Consider the following 15,032-nt stretch of genomic DNA (forward strand, 5'->3'; position numbering starts at 1 on the left):
AAAAAAAAAAAAAAAAAAAAAAAAAAAGAAGAAAGAGCTATATTTCAATAAATGTTAATAACATGATTTGGAGAAACAAAGAACCTTAAAAATATTGATTTTTATTTATGAATAATATAAAAAGCAGAAATATAATTTTCTCCCAAATACATGGTTGTAAAGGAGGCATAGTATCCTAAAATTCTGCTAATAGCTAGGCAAAAGAGGACATTTTATTTATTCCACAACTGATTTTCAAATAGGCTTACCAATATTTTAAGTTTGGCATAAATGTGGTAATGGTAGGAGAAAAGCCTGTACTAAAAGGGTTTTATCCTTTGACAAGTTGAAGTGACATCAAATAAATAAAAGACTCTAAAGCTCCAGCAGTTTGAAGAAAACCCAGGTCAAGAAAATTATGCATTTTCTTGTTACATGTACCAGTAGTCTATTCCTTTTTATTCCTGAGTAGAATTTTATTGTATGTATAGTCCACAATTTGTTTATACATTCACATACTGATGGACATTTGGCTTCTTTCCAGTTCTGGGGTATTATAAATAAAACTGTTAGGTGCATTTGTTTCTGAAACAAAGAAGAAAAAGAAAATTATTCATTTAAGTGAATTGCTGTCTTCTGTGGCCTGGCCAGAGAAGGCAAATTGCAAGTGTATGCATATATTGTCAACACATAGAAATGTGTAGAAGTCACCATCTCTATCAATAGGGAGGGAAGACTTATTCCTCTACATTAGCTTGTAGGCCCCCACTGTCTTATGTACAGCTAACTCTAAATTGGGCTTTGTGGCTGGATAGATGGTGCCTATAACTTTGTAGGAAAAAAATTAAGCCAATGCATCCTTGAAGATACATCCTTAACTATGCCAGCTGTGCCTTACAATACCCACTATTTGTAAAAAAAAAAAAAAAGCGGGGAATGCTATCATACTTATTGCTTTCTAAAGTGACTGCAAATGCAATATATGCTTACTGTGGCAAAATTTAGAAACACAGATGAGGCAAAACGAACTCAGATAGTTTTCATTCCAGAGTAGCCACTTTTGACACACCCTTCCAAGCCTATCTACATACCTTATCTACATATGATATGTGTGTGTATATATATTCATCTTTTTAAAAAAAGTTTTGGGTTTAAATCTTCCATTGTACTAATTGGCTACTTTGTTCGTTCAACTTAAGATCTCTGAAGCCCTTATTGAAGAACTGATGCTGTTTTGGGCTGATATAAATAGGGTGACAAAAATGCTTTAGTTAAGTTTTTAAAAATACATTTACTTTATATGGATCTTATGGGGTTATAGCCCTTTTAAAAGTGTAAGATCTTTTACAGTCAAACTTGGATAAATATATTGCCTAGAAAACATGTTATATCTGTTATTAAGTACATTATTAATGTTAAGTGAATCTTTTCCAGGGGTTGCAGTGTGTCATTGAATTCTAGCACAATATGAAGGGACTGAAGCTGACTAGACACAGCTTTCTGAGGTTAGGAAGTGAGACAGGAGAGACATAGCTAAGTTAGATGCCAGACCTAAGTCACTGATGATGTCATTAAGCTCATTGTCTTTACCTGAGAACTTCCTCCTAACAATGCTTTTCCTTTTTGCTCACAAGACCAGACATTCTCAGGAATGTTTCTTCACCATTTTCTAGCTTATCTTAAGATAATTCACAAATATTTAAACATATATGATGTCCCTATTAAAGACAGTTCATCAAATACTTCATAATTCGATGAAATACTTAATCAAACCTAAGATACCATCATAACTTGTACCATTACTTTAAGTAGTGCCAAGAAAAAAGATGCTGTCAATTAAACAACAAGCCATTCATTTAAAATTTTATTCACATTTCAGGGTTGAGCGTGGTGGCTCACGCCTGTAATTCCAGCACTTTGGGAGGCCGAGGTGGGTGGATCACCTGAGGTCAGGAGTTTGAGACCAGCCTGGCTGACAAGGTGAAACCCCGTCTCTACTAAAAATACAAAAATTAGCCAGGCATGGTGGTGGGCGCCTGTAATCCCAGCTACTGGAGAGACTGAGGTAGGAAAATGGCTTGAACCCGAGAGGTAGAAGTTGCAGTGAGCTGAGATTGTGCCATTGGGCTATAACCTGGGCAATAAGAGCAAAACTCCATCTCAAAAATAAACATAATAAAATAATTTTATCCACATTTCAGAGATGTTTAAATGTGAAAAAGTTTCTTATAATAAACTGTGGCATTTATTTAACACCTATACGTTTTATATTTTAATGTTTATGTTTCTATAGAGAATATTCTGTTTCCATTCCTTACATTGCAGTCTCAAAGTGGGAGCAGAAGCCTTCCATGTGATCTTGAGTGGCTTTATCTCCTTATAATTTGTCCTCAGAGATAAGGAAATTCTCAGTTAGACTGCCCTTTTACCTTAAGAAGCATGACTGAGTTCTTTCATCTTCAGGCTGCCAATTAGTGACTTAATTCAGTTTTTAAAAATTCATCAGGCTTGGAAAAATTCATTCCTATTTATGTGTATTAAATCTTTTGCTGGGCCAGTCTAATCACTAAATTTTGCAGAGGAAGAAGGTGAAACTCAAGCCAGCTAACTGATTTGTCCCTAATCATTCAGAGGGGTTTTTCCCTGTCTCAGGTAGTCTGTCCAACACAAAGTCCATTTCTCTTGAAGCCTCCTTTAGTCTTAACTGATCCAGATATGTTCTTTTAGTTGCCTGAGAAATCCATTTTCTTCTAAATTTTCTGAAATCAAAATCCATCCTCTTTTTTAACTATTCTGCCCCATATTGGCAGATCCTATCTGGTTTCCAAATTTAGAGTCATGCAATTTTCCCTTGGGAAGAGAAAGAGATATTCCCTATTTATCCACAAGAGTAATCTGCTACCTGGAATATATACATAGAAACATTACTTCATCAAATATAAATTAGCTCTAAGTGGGAGATGGTAAAGGAAAAACCTTTCACAGACTCTCACCCTTTCCTCTTTGAATTTTACCTTGAATTATCTTGTTTTCTTGCTTTAAAATGGATTATCTGTAAAGCATGTGATAGAAACAGAAAGAAACATAAAATTAATGTTTAAACTGTGAAATTTTGATTAAGTTAAAGAGTCACACTGAACCTATACAAGAAAGTATAGAAACCTATCATCTTTGGTGGAATCAGTTTACCCAGCTGTTTCCTAAATGGTTATGTTTATTGAGCCACCTCTGAGCACCTCCCCCTCTTCTCCTGCCTCCTTGGGCCAAAAATAAACCTGTTAGCTGGAAAACGAGCTAGATGAGTGTGTTAGTCCATTCTTGCATTGCTGTAAAGAATAGAAGATTAGGTAATTTATTATTTTTTTTAAAGGTGTTTAATTGGCTCACAGTTCCATAGGCTGTACAGGAAGCATGATGCTGGCATCTGCTCAGCTTCTGGAGAGGCCTCAGGAAACTTACAATCATGGCAGAAAGCAAGGGTGAGCAAGCACTTCACATGGCCAGAGAAGAAGGAAGAGAGACATAGTGGAGAGGTACCACACACTTTTAAACAACCAAATCTCATTCGACTTCACTATCATGATGACAGCACCAAGGGGGATGGTGTTACGCCTTGAGAAACTGCCTCCATGATCCAATCAGCCCCTACCAGCCTCACCTCCGACATTCATGATTACAGTTTGACATGAGATTTGGTGGGGACACAGTTCCAAACCATATCAATGAGGCTGGGCAAGGCTTGACATAAACCAGAACAAACTTTTTCCTGAAAAGGCAGAAAAAGCTCAAATAGCCATAAGGCATTAATTAGGAATGGTCCTGGAGGAAAACATACAAGGGCTTCTGTGAAGATGGTCAAGGAGCAGAGTTGATATGTGAAGTATAGTCCCTAACTGCATTTCTGAAATGACTACTTTTGGCAGAAGACACCCTTATTCTTCAATTTACAAAAACATTTGCCATTAAATCATCTGGATTTTTTTGCTCACTCCATAAAAATAGTTCTCTTCTTAGGGTAGGAGACAAACAAGTCTAAGTTTAAATGTTTAAAATCCTACTCATATTCCTGAACCACTTTCTTAACAGTTATCATTGTAGATCTTTCACTTACTAGGTAACTGAGGTTTGTATTTTTGATCTTGAAATGTGATGCCAGACCCAAACCATATTTTTTGAAATCATCAGGTTAATGTGTCCTCATCAAGAAATGTGACCCTCTACTAAGATAACTTTCCTTAAAAATGTGGAACATTTAGCCATTCCAATTTCACCAAATGTAGATTTAATATATTGAGGCTGGGTGCTGTGGCTCATGCCTGTAATCTCAACACTTTGGGAGGCCAAGGCAGATAGATCACTTGAGCTCAGGAGTTTGAGACCAGCCTGGACAACATGGTGAACCCCATCTCTACCAAAATTACAAAAAATTAGCCAAGTGTTGTGGTGTGCATCTGTAGTCCCAGCTAATAGGGAAGCTGAGATGGGAGGATCACCTGAGCCTGGGAGGCGGAAGTTGCAGTGAGCCAAAATCATGCCAATACATTCCAGCCTAGGTGACAGAGTGAGACTCCATCTCAAAAAAATATAATATAAAATAAGATATATTGAGACAAATATATTTGTGTGTGTGTGTGTGTGTGTCCAAATGGACAATGATATTTGCAAAGAAGAATGAATCTTAGATGTGCTTTTTCTTTGTATTATAGTAAAAGACATAGCTAAATTCAAAGGTGCTTTTAATCACAAATAAAAATAAAAAATTATCTTCAGAGAGACAAAGCCAATAAATAAATAATTACATAAAATAAAAATTCGAATAACATTGTAATTATCAAGTCCTAACATTTTCTTTATATTGCAAACATTTTTTGGTAATATAAACATAAGAAAAAATATTTTAAAAAATTGAATTATATTATGGCTTCATTTCCTGTTTTCATTACTCATTAAAACCTTGATAAGTACGGAGAATGAAATGAGCTATATAATTACAATGTGTCAAACATTCCTTTAGATGCCATCTACATTAACTGCAAGACTATTTTAAAATGAAGTATGTGTGCCAGGTGGCTGATTGGAAATTCTTAGATCAATAACCATTTTTTTTGTAGAATTCTTCTGTTCTTTAGCTAACAATGAGAACATAACTACCAAGATAACATTAATTGAGTGCTTACTATGTTCCAGGTACTGAGCTAGGCCTAGCTTTAAAAGTATTATTTTATTTACATCTTAAGATGTAAGAACGCCATGAGCTAGGTGTGATTATTATCTTCATTTTATACATATTGTTTCATGTGCTTAGCTGTGTGTCTTCTGTGTATCTTTTGAGTAGAGGGTTTTAGGCAAGGGCTAAAAGAATTCTGGTAGTTGTATATGATAGTTTTGGCATAATAAGACATTATGGCCAGGTGCAGTGGCTCACACCTGTAGTCCCAGCACTTTGGGAGGCTGAGGCGAGTGGATAACTTGAGGTCAGGAGTTCAAGACCAGCTTGGGCAACATGGACAAACTCCATCTCTACAAAAAATACAGAAGTTAGCCAGCTGTGGTGGTGTGCACCTGTTGTCCCAGCTACTCAGATGGCTAAGGTGGGAGGGTCGCCTGAGCCTGGGAGACAGAGGTTGCAATGAGCCATGATTGTGACACTGCACTCCAGCCTGGGCAACAGAGTGAGACCCTATCTCAAAAAAACAAAGAAAGAAATTATATGAAAGGCCAATTTTATTTCTGGTGTTCAGAAGAGTGACAGTTTGCTGCTAACGGTGAGCTCTATGCTATTTAATAAATTTTCCTCACCCTATACAAAATTTCATTCCTAATACAATGTTATTCTATTCTAAATTTTAAAACCTTTGAAGAAAATTATTTTATGTGTGTGTGTGGTATGTGTAAAGCATTCTTTCTAGTAATATATGTAGGACATATTCAGTTTAGAAAAAGGTAAAGAAGCCCAAAGATGAAAATAAAAGTAACTCTTTATCCCAGTAACCACAGGGAACCACTATTAATGTTTTCACTGTGTTCTCTCAGTTGTTTTTATATATGCATATATAAATATATATTAAATTCAGTTATAAACACACTTTACAGTTAAGTTTGGTTTTTCTGTTTTTTTAATTCACTTGATAACATATCATAAACATTTTCTTATGTCATTAAATATCTTCCACATAATTCTAACAATAACACAAAATTTCATTGTATGGATATACTCTATTAGACTAATTTCTTAATGTAGGATATTTAAGTAGGTAGAGGAAACCTTAAATATAAATAGCTAAAGTCTTACTCATGCTATAGGCCTCAGATCTTTAATGATTAAAAAAATTGTGCCCAGTAAAAGCCCTGGACTAAATCTCTATTGATCTGAATTTTAATCTAAAATTGCAGGGCTGCAGGTAGCCTCAGAGGAATATAGTCCATTTTTCTATTTTCAGATAGGACTATATCACTATCCTACATATATGTCTCTAGAAACCATTCTTGAATTTAACGAGAGCAGAAGATTTCATAACACTGCCCAATGTAGCATTACAGTGAGTTGGTCTTGTAGCACAGGCTTTGGAAGTAAATAGACTCTAAGGTCAAATACCAGGTAAAGGACTTTGACCTTTGACTTTGACCTTGACTTTTCTACCTTCTCATTCTTGTTTTCTATTAGTCTTGCAGGGTATCTGTGAGGATTCTATGAGATAATGTACAAAAAGTGCATAGCTTGTGAATGCTGAACGTATGCTTTTATTTACCCTGTTCCTCTTAAATCTTTTTTTTTTTTTAGACGGAGAGTTTCACTCTTGTTGCCCAGGCTGGAGTGCAATGGCGATATCTTGGCTTACTGCAACCTCTGCCTGCTGGGATCAAGTGATTCTCCTGCCACAGCCTCCTGAGTAACTTGGATTACAGGCACACACCACCACGTACAGCTAATTTTTGTACTTTTAGTAGAGACGGGGTTGCTCCATGTTGGTCAGGCTGGTTCCTCTTAAATCTTTAACATTTCCTTACGTTCTTTCTATGATGAAAAACCCCCAAATACCAATAGCTATGCCACTAAATATACCTGAAGTCCGTGACTAACTACTCCTTGAACTTCTGCAAACTAAATAAAGCTAAATCATTTGACTTTTTCTAGAGTGTACATTCATAAATCTTTATTAAATGTTAAGACCTTCCTACATTGTGAGATCCCAAATTAGGCAGGATTTATTACAATTGCTCTGGCTGGTGATAGAGATGGTGGTGTAATAGTACACCTTATATATTGTTATGTTGATACCCATATAGCAAGAACTTGCTGGATTCATATTTTTAATTTCTTTCTGTCTCTCTCTTAATTTTTCTTTCTTTCTTCCTTCCTTCCTTCCTTTCTCTCTCTCTCTCTCTTTCTTTCTTTTCTTTCTCTTTCTTTCTTCCTTTCCATTTTTTTTTTTTTTTTTTTNGATGGAATCTCAGGCTGGTGTGCATTAGCACCGTTATAGCTCATTGCAGCCTCAAACTCCTGGACTCAAGTGATCCTTCTGCATCAGGCTACCAAGTAGCTGGGACTATAGGCATGCACCACCACGCTTGGTAAATTTTTAACTTACTTTTTTAGAGATGGGGTCTTACTATGTTACTCAGGCTGGTCTCAAACTGCTGATCTCAAGCAATCCCTCCTGCCTCAATCTCCCAATTTGTTGGGATTACAGGTGTGAGCCACAACGCTTGGCTTAAATCTTTAAAAAGAACTTTAAAAGATGTAATTAACTTGGGTTGTACTTGTAGGCCACCATGACAAGGATGACTGCTTTTCTGTGCTATACGTATTTCTTGGTTCTGATTCTTTATCTTATTTAAAGGAGTTCCTTCACTGTTTCAAGTTGGTTTCATTAATTTGAGTCAGTTTTACTCCTACGGCATTATCTACACACTTTTTTGTTGCTTGCTTTGTTCATTTTGATTAAATTTAGAGGCGAATGAGTTTATGTGCACTTCCTCATATCAAGGTGAAACCATGACACATCTATGTGATAAAGTATAGCTATGACATAAAGCAGTTTTCTCTTAATGTAAATCCAGCAGTGCTGAAATTGTCCTCAGACTTGTAAGTTTGAGTAGATTTCAGTATGTCATCTGTGTGGATTATGAATTTGTAGGCTTTGGCTCTGAAAGCTGTAATTATCAATGTTTGAAAGACATCTCTGAAGGTGAGGATATGGAGATGATGAGCCAAAAGTTACATATATAATTACCACACCGTGCCTTCCTATCAGGAACTCTGGATATTTAAAACAAATTAGGACCTTTAGACAGGCCCTTCTCTTATCAAGGTGCATCATCGGGTTGCCCTGAATGTAGGTAATCAATCTCTTAGGCAGTAAGTATCCTCTCTTGCATACACTATTAGCTCACAGGTCTTTCAAAGACCAAGGTGGAAAAGATCCATGCCTCTCTATTACATCCCTGGCTCTTGCTACAGAGGCAATTTTTATAGTGAAGAAAAAACACTGGGGAAAAAATCACCCAATTTTTATAGTGAAGGAATCAGAAGAACTGTCTTCTAATTCTAGTCTCTCATGTGTGATCTGTGACCCCACTCACAGTTGTGGGCCTCCATTTCCCCATCTGTCAAATGGAGACAGCATACACGTTCTAACGTCACAGAATTGTTGTAGTGATAACAAAAGAGTCATAGATATGAAAGTGCTTTAAAAGTACTGTGAAGTTCCTATAAAACCCAGGAAACAGAAGGGGGGAAAATCATGCAGAATCACATTATTTCCTTGGAATTTTGAATATTCGTTTGTTTCCATCTATGGCTAAGTACTAAACATATATGTTTTTGATATTTATGAAACCATTGAGTACATAGTTACTCTATTAATAGCCATGACTGGAAAGTATTGAGAAAATGACAGAATTCCTTGTCATTGATAAGTAACAAAGGAACCAATCCTTTCAATGGTAAAGGTGCTTAGACCTGGCACATAGCACTTATGCTCTAACTGATTTTCTTTAAAGAAAACTCCTTAAGAGTTTTCTAAGAACAAGTGAAGTGAGATTGGCCCCTGAGTACAGAAAGTGGGTGGCTAAAGCTTCTTTCCTCAATAACAAGTTTAAGTGCCTTATTTATTTTTGTGTTATTAAGTGACACTTGTAAAAATACTTTGTTGAGTAATGGTGCTATGGCAAAACTAAAGTTTATTTAGGACACTGCTCCGCCCAAGGTGAGCAATTAAAGCAGGTATGTAAACCTACTCCCCTGGGCTCCTCCATTCAACCTCTTAAGTAAGTAGTACTAGCAATGGAAAAGGGTGTGGGGCAAGGCACATGGCAGAGCTGGGGGTGAGAAGAAGTGGGAAGGGCAAGAGGAGGCCCCATGAAAGAATGAAAAAAGTATGAAGGTTGATAGGGAATCTATAACTAAAAATGGATTCTAACTAATGACTGACTGATATCACTATATCAAGTTAATACAAATTGAGGTGGCATAAGATTGATTTAAAAAAAAACAACAAAAAAATTCTTTTTCTCACACGGTATAATAATAACTACCTTATTTTAAATGTAGCCAGGAAGCACTGTGTTTGCTCATGTGATTAGGCTTCCTCACTTCCCACACCTGGGGAAGTATCAGCTAATATTGATTTAGCACTAATTTATGCCTGATGGTCAGGACCAACTAGAAAGGAGAAAAACTGGTACAAATTAGCGGGGCTTTGTGGTCACAGAAAGTAGTTTGAGCTTTGACTATTGTGTATCAATACAAATCACTTTTTCTGGGAGGAAGTGGAAAGAAATTTTTCAGGGACCTGAATCTATACTGCTGTTCTGCTAGTGTGCTCAAGATTTTGTTTAAAATGTTAGGAAAGGATAAGATCAAGTTGCATTCTTAGATTTTAATATGTTTAGTTTATTAATCTGGGAACTAAGCAAACTAGAAGCAGAACAGGCTTTAAAATATCTGACTCATTATTATATTATAAATAATAACTGTTAGCCAGTCAGGTTTATTTCCCTTCTCCTCAATTTGCTATAATAAAGAAATATCCATAATCTAGTCTTATATTTTTAAATATCACTGTAGATTATTTGGAACGATAGAATTAGTTACCAATCATGTAAAATGAATAAACCTCTTAGATTTTTCTAAAAAAATTCTACAGGTAGAATTTTAAAAGCTGTTTTCTTTGGTAATTTCCACAAATTGATGTCAGGTATGAATGTTTCTTTTATTTGGATGAACATGGAGAAAATATTTGGGGCCTGCAATTATACTTGGTAAACTTTTATTCATTTCAAATCTATTGTTTTGCAAATTTGCCTGATCATAAGGATCACCTGGGGAAGTTGTTGAAAATTATACAATCCTAACCCTCCCACCATCAGTCCACCTGAATTAGACTCTCTAGGAAAGGGGACTGAAATCTGTGTTTTTAGCAAGGGCCTCAGATATGCCTGATGATCTGACAGGTTTGGAAAATACAGTTTTGTTTCCTTGTCATATTCCTCATGATGCCAGAGCTCTTCAACCCCGATATTCCCTTCTCACCATCTTTCTCTTCACGGATTACACTATTTTCTACTCCACCCTACCTGTATTAATTTGTTTTGTGCTGCTGTAACAGAACACCAATGGCTGGGTAATTTATGATGACACCACAGACTGGGTAATTTATAATGAACAGAAACCTACTGGCTCACAGTTCTGGAGCCTGTGAAGTCCAGTATCAAGGTGCCAGCAGTTGGTGAAGTCTTTCTTGTGGCATTATCCCATGGCAGAGTGTCACATGGTGGAAGAGAGAGAGAGAGAGAGAATAAGAATGAGAATAATGGGGGTGAACCCACCCCTGCAATAGTGAACCAACTCCCCTGATAATGGCAATAATCCATTCATAAGGGAAGAGTCCTCATTACCTAATCACCACTTAAAGGTGCCACCTCTCAGTACTGTTACAATGGCAATTAAATTACAACATGAGGGGGTGGGAGCAGAAAGAAAGAAAAAAAATTTCAACATGAGTTTTGGAAGGTACAAACATTCAAACCATAGCACTATCTAAGAAGTAAGACACACTTATATCAGCCATCATGGCCTTTTGCAGCAGTGAGTCTCTGCTATGGTGGTAGTGGAAAGCAGGAGGTAAAGGATGGAATGAAGGGTTGGAAGTATGGTTCAGAAAAGTCTTTCAAGAGATTCTTCTCCTAGACAATTGGTTTGTAGATGACTTTGCTACCTTCTGAAATGGCCACACTCAATCTCCCTTTGATCTATCCAAAACTTTACCTTACTTTTGACATCTTATCCTCCTTCCTTCCTGTAGTAGAAGGGAACATTGTGCCTTTTTGTCACCATTGTGCTCTTGATCAAATCCTCTAATACTAATAATGGAAACTAAATCTATTAATTTTCTTCCCCATTCAAATACTTCTTGATTTTTTTTTTCTCCTTTGGCTTCTTTGGCTTATGGGCATATCAATAGGCATTTCTTCTCTTTTCTTTTAAACTAAACCAACATGTACTTTCTTTGGCTCTGCTGAACCCCAATATCCCATTTTATATCATACCTTATTTTTACTGTTAAACTTCTTAAAAGGAATATTCTGTATTGATGCATCTACCTTCTTACCCATCTTGTTAACTTAGTTGTAATTTGGCTTCCATTTGGCCGTATTTTATGGACACTATTGGCTTAAAGATGGTCAGTGATGAGATCCAGTGCTTTTTACTTAGCTCTTAACCTTCTTTTCCATTCAACAGCATATGACATTGCTGACCACCTTATCCTTTTTTTTTTTTTTTTTTTTNTTTTTGGAGATAGAGTTTCACTCTTGTTGCCCAGGCTGGAGTGCAATGGTGCCATCTGGGCTCGCCGCAACCTCCACCTCCTGTATTCAAGCAACTCTCCTGCCTCAGCCTCCCAAGTAGCTGGGATTACAGGCATGTACCACTACGCCCATGTAATTTTCTATTTTTAGTAGAGACAGGATTTCTCTATGTTGGTCAGGCTGGTCTTGAATTCCTGGCCTCAGGTGATCTGCCCACCTCGGCCTCCCAAAGTGCTGGGATTACAGGTGTGAGCCATGCCACTGCACCTGGCTCACCTTATTTTAAAAGCTGCATCCATTAGTGATCATTGAATATAAGAGCAGAAACCTACTCAAATTATTGAAATAAGAGGGTTCTGAATATAAGACTATAGGAAACTCTCCCACAGAAATTATAGTAGGACTGTACAAGAACTGGAATAATGAACTATGAAGCCATCAGCAACCAGTAGAGTTGTAACAAGTAATTATTCAATACGTGGTATATTCTAGGAACTCCATAGTTGTTAAATGATCAAGTAGTGAACAGAAGAGACAAACAAGGTTGCTGCCTCTAGAGACTTTACAATCTAGTAGGAAAGGCTTGGCATTAGGAAGTAAACAAATGTGTATTGACAACTTGTAATGAGCAAAATAGATGGAAAAGAACTGATTTAATGATAGATTGTTATAGGTTATTAGTGATGGGTGAGGACTCAGGAACGACATTTTAAGGCATGGCATTTCAAGGGAATTGAGGAGCAGGGAGGTAGAAGAAGTAATTTAGGCTGAGGATACACCTGTGTGAAGACCATGTAGGAGTGTTTTGGGGGAAGTGAAAGGAGACATTGTGGCTGGAACCTACAGGGTTCCAGGAAAGGAGAGCAAAAGTAGGTAGAGTGGGAGGAAAAAAGTCAGGACAGGCCAAGCCAGGCCTTTTAAGCTATTTTAAGGAATCTGGATTTCATTGCAAAGTTATTGGAAGACACTGAACATTGCTAAGCAGGAAACGTGGCTCAACATATTTCCAAGTTTACCCTGACTGATAAGTAGAAACTAGATTGAAGAAGGCAAGAGTAGAAGCTGGGAGACAAGTTGAGTAGCTGCAGCAATAGTTTAGGTAAGAGATGACAGTAGTTTGGCTTAATGTAATAGCAGAAGAGATGGAGAGAAGTGGATGGATTAGATATCTGTTTATGAAGAACAAATAAGAGGACTAGTTGGAGGGGGCGATGGTGGGGAGAAGAATGAGAAATCAAAAATATTGTCCAGGTTTCTTGTTTGAAATAACTGGATAGATGGTGATAACATTTACTGAAATGGGGAAAAAAATGGAGACAATTTTCTCAGAGGTTAAGAGAAAACAGGAATATGGAAATTAACATTTTAGTCCTATAAATGACACACTCATTTTAAGTATTCATGGGGACTTAACATATTGAGCAGTCAACTGGATATACAAATATGAAACTTGGAGGAAATATCTGGGCTGGAGAGTTTCATTTAGGAGTCACCAGCATTTTATAGTATTTAAAGCCATGGGAATGTCTGAGAGTACCAAGAAGGTGAGTTTATAGAGAAGCAAGCAGAGAATAGAGCCCAACTTTTAGAGGGGACTAGAGGAGGCATAGCCTGAAGAGCACTGAGCAGCAGTGGCTAGAGAAGTAGGGAACAAACCAGGTGAGTGCAGTGTCCTTGACTCCTATAGAAGAAATTTTTTTTGAAGAACTGAGCCTGACCATTTATGTGGAAAACTGCTAAAAGCTGGAATAGGAAGAGGTCCCAGAAATAGCCACTGGGTCTGGCCATATGGAGGCAGTTGCTATTGATTAGCAGTTTTCAGTGGCATGAAGCCAGATTGGAGTAGACTAAATAGGAAAATAGTAGATTAACAGGGTTAAATAGGAAATCAGAAGTAACATGTAGACATATCTCTCAAGAAGCATTGCTGTGACAAGATCAAAGAATTTGGACCGTAGATGGAAAGGGATGGCATGAGAATCTTTGTTTTGCCTTTTAAAATAAATGTTAGCATAACAGCATGTTCAGACATTACCGGTAAAAATCAATAATTTGATGAAGAAGAAGACGGAGATAACTGCAGAAATGATGCCCCTGAGAAGACAAGAGGGGAAGGAATGCAAATCAGAGGTGGAGAAGATGGCTTTCGATAGGAAAGGAGAACATGTATTAACCAGACAGAAGGGAAGGAGAAATTGATACAACTGTTGAAAAAAAATCATAGATTTGATAGTGGGATTATAGTGGAGATGTATCAGCAGGGAGGGGGCTGGAGTGGGGGATGGTTTTGGAGGATTGAATAAAATGCATAAGAAACAAAATAATCATCATGGGAAAGTCAACTTCCTCTCAGGCTCTCTCCCTCTTTCTGGTCACCTGGTCTGATTTCTCCTTCTTTCTGTCAGTCACTTCATTCTTTTCTCTCAGAAGGCAGGTTTCCTCTGCTTCTCTGTGCCCATGACAGAAAATGACCACTCCATGCACAATTCTTTGTAGAAAAACATTTTATTTATTAATTTCAAATTCCCAACGGAGAAAATTTAATTGGCCCAGCTTTAGTCAGTTGTTGAACTCAGGTGAAATCAACCATGGCCAGAGGAGCAAGGTTATTTTGTACATACGTACATAGCTCTCAGGCCCAAACCCTCTACGGGTTGGAGGAGGATTGTTTCTCAGAGAAGAGGGATATTAGTTTGTCAGATGCCCCACAAAGCATCTACCAAACTTATCTTCTGAGACCCTAACTCTATTTTGTTAAGGAGTACTTCTGCCCTGCCTTCTTTTCTACTTTTGGTTTCTTTTTTTTTGTTTGTTTGTTTGTTTGTTTTTACTTTTCCCTCCATGGCTCATGTATAAATTTTGTCTTTCACCGTCTTTTTCTTTATTTCTATGCTTTTTACCTTTGCCAAGTTCATTTGTGCCCATGGCTTCAACTACCATATGGACATGGATAACCCCCAAATCTGTATCTCTTGTCTTCTCAACTTCATTTTCATTTAAAAACTGCCTCCATTTGAATATTCTCTGGTTCTTTTATTTATAGCTGAACTCATTATCTTTTCACCAAACCTCCTCCTTCCCTTAGCTGCCTTGTTTGTGTTAAAGCCATGACTATCTTCTCAGACATCCAAGCTTGAATCTTCAAAACTGGAGTTTTCCTTTCAAAGTCCACATGGTCTTCAGCTGAGAAGGAGCATGACTTGCACTGTATTCCCCTCTGCTGTCCTCCATCATTCCCTAAC

This window comes from Cebus imitator, unplaced genomic scaffold, assembly GCF_001604975.1.
Source record: "Cebus imitator isolate Cc_AM_T3 unplaced genomic scaffold, Cebus_imitator-1.0 Scaffold37, whole genome shotgun sequence".
Lineage (NCBI taxonomy): Eukaryota > Metazoa > Chordata > Mammalia > Primates > Cebidae > Cebus > Cebus imitator.